Source organism: Triticum urartu, chromosome 7, assembly GCF_003073215.2.
Source record: "Triticum urartu cultivar G1812 chromosome 7, Tu2.1, whole genome shotgun sequence".
Taxonomy (NCBI): Eukaryota; Viridiplantae; Streptophyta; class Magnoliopsida; order Poales; family Poaceae; genus Triticum; species Triticum urartu.
In genome coordinates, this window is record NC_053028.1 from 357,796,298 (window position 1) to 357,803,897 (window position 7,600).

Sequence of the window (7,600 nt, forward strand, 5' to 3'; positions counted from 1 at the left end):
TTCACCCTTCCTTTTTACAATTTATCCTTTGGCAAGCACAGTATGTTGGAAAGATCCTGGTATATATGGCTAATTGGATGTGAGTTTTCATGAACTATTATTGTTGGCATTACCCTTGAGGTAAAACGTTGGGAGGCAAAACTATAAGCCCCTATCTTTCTCTGTGTCCGGTTAAAACTCCATACCCATAAGTATTGCATGAGTGTCAGCAATTGTGAAAGACTATATGATAGTTGAGTATGTGGACTTGCTGAAAAGCTCTTATATATTGACTCTTTCCTATGTTATGATAAATTGCAATTGCTCCAATGACTGAGATTATAGTTTGTTAGTTTTCAATGAAGTTTACGATTCATACTTGAAATTGTGATTGAATTATTACTCTAGCATAAGAAATCATATGACAAGAATTATGTAAGTTGTTGTTCTAAGAATGATCATGATGCCCTCATGTCTGTATTTTATTTTTATTGACACCTCTAACTCTAAACATGTGGACATATTTTCGATTTTGGCTTTCGCTTGAGGACAAGCGAGGTCTAAGCTTGGGGGAGTTGATATGTCCATTTTGCATCATGCTTTTATATCGATATTTATTGCATTATGGGCTGTTATTACACATTATGTCACAATACTTATGCCTATTATCTCTTATTTTACAAGGTTTACATAAAGAGGGAGAATGCTAGCAGCTGGGATTCTGGGCTGGAAAAGGAGCAAATATTAGAGACCTATTCTGCACAGCTCCAAAAGTCCTGAAACTTCACGGAAGAAGTTTTCAGAATATATAAAAAATACGGAGCGCAAGAAGTTCACTAGGGGGGCCACACCCTGCCCACGAGGGTGGGGCGCGCCCCCCTACCTCATGGGCCCACTGGTGGCCCTCCGATGTTCATCTTCTGCTATATGAAGTCTTTCGATGAGGAAAAAATTATAAGCCATCTTCTCGGACGAAACTCCGCCGCCACGAGGCGGAACCTTGGCGGAACCAATCTAGGGCTCTGGCGGAGCTGTTCTGCCGGGGAAACTTCCCTCCCGGAGGGGGAAATCATCGCCATCGTCATCACCAACGCTCCTCTCATCGGGAGAGGGAAATCTCCATCAACATCTTCATCAGCACCATCTCCTCTCAAAACCCTAGTTCATCTCTTGTATCCAATTCTTGTCTCCAAGTCCGGGATTGGTGCTAGTAGGTTGCTAGTAGTGTTAATTACTCCTTGTAGTTGATGCTAGTTGGTTTATTTGGTGGAAGATCATATGTTCAGATCCTATATGCATATTAATACCCCTCTGATTATGAACATGAATATGCTTTGTGAGTAGTTACGTTTGTTCCTGAGGACATGGGAGAAGTCTTGCTATTAGTAGTCATGTGAATTTGGTATTCGTTCGATATTTTGATGAGATGTATGTTTGTCTCTCCTCTAGTGGTGTTATGTGAACGTCGACTACATAACACTTCACCATTATTTGGGCCTAGAGGAAGGCATTGGGAAGTAATAAGTAGATGATGGGTTTCTAGAGTGACAGAAGCTTAAACCCTAGTTTATGCGTTGCTTCCTAAGGGGCTGATTTGGATTCATATGTTTCATGCTATGGTTAGGTTTAACTTAATACTTTTGTTGTAGTTGCGGATGCTTGCAATAGAGGTTAATCATAAGTGGGATGCTTGTCCAAGTAAGGACAGCACCCAAGCACCGGTCCACCCACATACCAAATCATCAAAGTACCGAACACGGATCATATGAACGTGATGAAAACTAGCTTGACGATATTCCCATGTGTCCTCGGGAGCGCTTTTCTCTATATAAGAGTTTGTCCAGGCTTGTCCTTTGCTACAAAAAGGATTGGGCCACCTTGCTGCACTTTATTTACTTTTGTTACTTGTTGCTCGTTGCAAATTATCCTATCACAAAACTATCTGTTACCACTTATTTCAGTACTTGCAGAGAATACCTTGCTGGAAACCGCTTATCATTTCCTTCTGCTCCTCGTTCGGTTCGACACTCTTACTTATCGAAAGGACTACGATAGATCCCATATACTTGTGGGTCATCAGTCTTCCGGTGCAAGGGGATGGTGGAGCTCGGACTCAATGCCAATCACCTCATGATCATGGACCTTTCCCGTGATCTCAAGGTGGATGGCAAGTCCATGAAGGACATTGTCTTCACCCTCAACGAGCAAATCAACTTCTTCCAAAGCCAGATCTACGATCTCCAAAACCAAGTCTTTGAATATGAGGCAAGGTTTAAAGGTATGAGTTTGGCTGCCGGTTGCAGGACCCGTGAGACTCACTCCTCCTCTTATGATGGTGGACCTCTACCATGGAAACCCGAGGACAAGATCTCTTCTTCATCACCACCACCTTCTTCTTCATCACCAAAAGAAAATTGAGTATCGGGTATGGGCACTCCCCTTGGCTTCTGCCAAGCTTGGGGGAGGTGCCTCAGTATCGTATCATCCCCACTATATTTTGCCTTTACTTATCTTAGTTCGATCCATAGTTATCTTTTGCTTTATATGAATAAAATTTTAGTTTGATCCTTTCTTTTTGAGAGTTTGCTTAGTGATCTATACTTGTAATCGTGTGCGAGATATATAATAAAGTTTAGTTTGAGTTTTTGCTTTCTTTACTTTCATGTTCCAATAAAGAGAAAGGAAACAAATAAAAGGAAAGGAAATAAATGAAAAAGATCATATGCTAATCTTATGGTAGGTGATGACACCACATAAGGAAAAGTATAAGTAGAAATTTTTATTAGAGATTGACAAACATAGCATTAGTCAATGATGCAACTCATGAAAGAATTATTAAGGGAAGAGAAGATTCACATATAAATATACTATCATGAAAATATTTTGTGATTGTGAGCCCCCATCAAAATATTATATGCCAAAATTGTTGACGTTGGACAAGGAAGACAACTTAATGATTTATGTTTGTTCATATTCACATAGAAGTCATATTGTCATGGATCCTTTAACATGTGGTGCTTGCTCCCTATCTTTGCTAGTCAAAAATTCCGCACTAAGTAGAGATACTACTTGTGCATCCAAAAACCCACCTAAGGATTGAGTCAGATCCTTCAAGTAAGTTGTCATCGGTGCAATAAGGCAATAAAAATTGCTTCTAAAAGTGTGAGATCATTTAGTGTAAGAGAAAATTGAGCATTGTACGAACTTGTGATGGTGAAGAATAAAAGCGACAGACTGCATAATAAAGGTTGCCATCACAAGGGGCAATACAACGTGACGTTCTTTTGCACTAAGGGGTTGAGCATGCAAACAAATAAGCACATAGCAACCTCCGCTTCCCTCTGCGAAGGGCCTATCTTTTACTTTTGTGTATTTACTTTTATGTAAAGAGTCAAAATTTTCTCTCTATTCCTTTTTATTTTTCTCCTTTGGAAAGCATCATGTGGTGAGGAAAGATCTAGGCACATATGTCCAGCTGAATATGGGTAGCATAAGTTACTTTTGTTGACATCACCCTTGAGGTGAATACGTTGGGAGGTGAAACTATAAGCCCCTATCTTTCTATGTGTCCAGTTGAAACGTTTTGCTCATGTGTATGCGGTGAGTGTTAGCAATCATAGAATACTAAATGATGATTGAGTATGTGGAGTTGCCTAAAGGCTCCGGCACATGACCCTTCTTGAAAAGATGATGAATTGTAGTTGCAAAGTTGACTGAGAACATAGTTTGTTGGTTTCTAATAGAGTTTATGCTTCATACTTCGATAGTGTGATGAATTTTATGATAAAGGTTCTAGGATAAAATTCATATGTTTAAGTTTTTTGTTGTTATAATAATTCACATAGTTCTTCCATGTTCGTATTTTTTTTATCGACACCTCTCTCTCTAAGCATGTGGACATGTTTTTCGATTTCGGTTTTCGCTTGAGGACAAGCGAGGTCTAAGCTTGGGGGAGTTAATACGTCCATTTTGCATCATATTTTCCTACTGTTATTTATGATGTTTTTATGCATAATAATGCTTTTTGGAGTAATTCTAATGCCTCTTCACTCATAATTTGCAAGGTACAGACAAAGAGGGAGAATTCCGGCAGCTGGAAATCTGGACCTGGAAAAGCTACGTCAGGCTACCTATTCTGCACAACTTCAAACAAGCTGAAACTTTACGGAGAATTTTTATGGAATATATGAAGAATATTGAAGCAAATAAGTACCAGAGGGGGCCCAGTAGGTGGGCACAACCCACCTGGGCGCGCCAGGGAGCCCAGGCACGCCCTGGTGGGTTGTGCTCACCCAGGCCCACCTCCGGTGCCCATCTTCTGGTATATAAATCATTTTGACCTAGAAAAAATAAGGTAAGGACTTTCGGGACGGAGCGCCGCCATCTCGAGGCGGAACTTGGGCAGGAGCACTTTTGCCCTCCAGCGGAGCAATTCTGCCTGAGGAGCTTCCCTCCCGGAGGGGGAAATCATCGTCCTCATCATCACCAACAACTCTCCCATCTTGGGGAAGGCAATCTCCATCAACATCTTCAACATCACCATCTCATCTCAAACCCTGGTTCATCTCTTGTGTCCAATCTTGTTACCGGAACTATAGATTGGTGCTTGTGGGTGACTAGTAGTGTCGACTACATCTTGTAGTTGATTACTATATGGTTTATTTAGTGGAAGATTATATGTTCAGATCCATATGCTATTTAATACCCCCTGATCTTGAGCATGTTTATCACTTCTGAGTAGTTACTTTTCTTCTTGAGGTCACGGGAGAAATCATGTTGCAAGTAATCATGTGAACTTGATATGTGTTCGATATTTTGATGGTATGTATGTTGTGATTCCCTTAGTGGTGTCATGTGAACATCGACTACATGACACTTCACCATATTTGGGCCTAAGGGAATGCATTGTGGAGTACTTATTAGATGATGGATTGCGAGAGTGACAGAAGCTTAAACCCTAGTTTATGCGCTATTCCGTAAGGGACCGATTGGATCCAAAAGTTTAATGATATGGTTAGGATTTATCCTTAATACTTTTCTCGTAGTTGAGGATGTTTGCGAGGGGGTTAATTATAAGTAGGAGGTTTGTTCAAGTAAGAACAACACCTAAGCACCAGTCCACCCACATATCAAATTATCAAAGCAGCGAACACGAATCGAATCAACATGAAGAAAGGACTAGATGAAATTCCCATGTACCCTCAAGAACTCTTTGCTTACTATAAGAGACTGTTTTGGCCCGTCCTTTGCCTAAAAAGGATTGGGCTACCTTGCTGAACTTTTGTTACTATTATCATTACTTGCTCGTTACAAAATATCTTGCTATCAAACACTCTGTTACTTACAATTTCAGCACTTGCAGACATTACGTTGTTCAAAACCACTTGTCATTTCCTTCTGCTCCTCGCTGGGTTCGACACTCTTACTTATCGAAAAGAGCTACAATTGATTCCCTATACTTGTGGGTCATCAAGGATGTCCGTCATCATCGCCAACACTGATAATTGCCAGCTTTGTGGTGTTGTGGACTCATGGAAACACTCGCTAGTGGAATGTACAACAACTAGGTGGGTTTGGGCTCTCGTGGACGAGGGACTTTCTAAAAAACTATGGAGATGACTGATCCAAGTGCGAAGAGATGGATTTTTGAGCTCTGGAACTCATTATCGCATGCACAGTTTGTCAAGATGGCTGTGACTTTGTGGGCGATTTGGACTGCTCGAAGGAGGGCTATACACGAGAATATATTTTAGAGTCCAATGTACGCCCACTTGTTCATTGAACAGTTCATTAGGGAGCTTGATTCCATCAAGGTAGTCAGTTCTACACCGGCGACCAGGAGAATCCCCCGACCTATCGTGCAAAGTACGTGGAAACAGTGGGACGAAGGTTTCTACAAAATTCATGTGGATGAATGAAGGTCTCTCGAGAGACGGCAAAACCGGTGCGTCGGTAGCTACTTGCAAAGGTACGGTCGGCAACTACTCGGGGTCATCTTTTATGGTTCTTCCGGGCACCATTGACACGGCCACGCTGGAGATTATTGCTTGTCGTGAGGCGCTAGCACTTGCTGGAGATCTTTCGCTCTCGAAGATCATTATTGCATGCAACTGCAAGACGGTTGTTAGAGATATCACAAAGGGAAAAGGAGGCATTTATGGGGCCATTATAAAGGAGTTTATTGACCGGGCTAGTAACTTAGGTAGTTTCTTAGTTACTTTTCAAGGTAGAGCTTCGAAATGTGAAGCTCATTTACTTGCCAAATTTTTTGCTATGCTTGATCAGGGTCACCACATGTAGCTTATCTCTCCTTATGACCCATCCTGTATCCCTTTAAACATTCACATTGATCAATAAAGTGTTTGCAATTCTCAAAAAAAATCCCACATTGCCCCTTTACATATAACCCAATTTATCTTTAAGTTTCCTTGGTATCAGGAAGCAGTCTGAGGGATTAGAAATATGAAAGGAAAGAGAGGCTAAGAAAGGAAATAGTGGCTGCTAAGTACCTGCACGGCCAATTAAAGCAATAAGATTGATTGGCTTAGAGGATTTCAAACGAAACAAGGGAGCGAGAAATAAGCAAGGAAAGAGAGACTAATTATATACCTTTTATATATGTGGCGGGCTATTAAACGTATTTGAGAGGGATAATTAAAATTCTATATCCTATATAAAACATATCTTACATTCTTAAGAAGTTGATCCCCACTACTAGCAATTCTCTCAACATGCACACTATCCACATCATCATAATGCCACATCAGCATTCAGTTTTCAATCCACCAATCAGTCTCCAGCCCCTCTCGGTCTCTTTCCCTAGGCCTATCCACCTCATCAGTCCATCCAAATCAGCAACTCCACATGCATGCAGATCAACAACTCTCCACATGCATGACGACATGTGTTTTGTTTCCAGCCGTAAACACCAATCAACTAATATATAACATGCAGCCTTCAATGTGAGCAAATCAATATGTTTTGTTTGCCTCTTCGCCTGATGGTTCCTTCCATCTACCATCCACCAATAAAACTCCACCATATCTTCCTAATTCTTCACCTTCCTTCTTTATTCGTGACACTCTTCATATTGCGATGCCACTGGTCAAGCTTCCTCTGGTTGCCTTCACCAGAAATCTGCAGGCTTGAAGCACAATTCGGCTTCCACATGCATTCCCCACACTACTGTAGAGATCTACATACAAATCACGAACGAATATAGTGCACTGATGCCCATCGACCAGAGAAATAGGCTGGATGGCAATCAGTTCTGCAGACGTAGTAGCGGAGCTTGGCGCCACGAGCCGGAGACATCGATCGTCTACTGAACTCGCTAGAGCAGCGAAGGTAAGCCAGAAAATCAATCAAGTTCTTTATCAAAAATTTAGACTCCAAACCAGCAAATCATAGTTTAGATTAGTTTTAGATTGATTTGTTTGGTGATTTGGTTTATCTGATCAGACCATATAGATGATGTAATATTAGCAAAGCTCTACTATTATATAACGAACAAAAAGGGAGGGGAGATGTCCAATCGCACCATATTGCGGGAGCATTACAGGGAGGCCACGGTTGCACGCACAGTCGTCGAGGACGTGCACTGCCGCTCTCAAGTCTATGG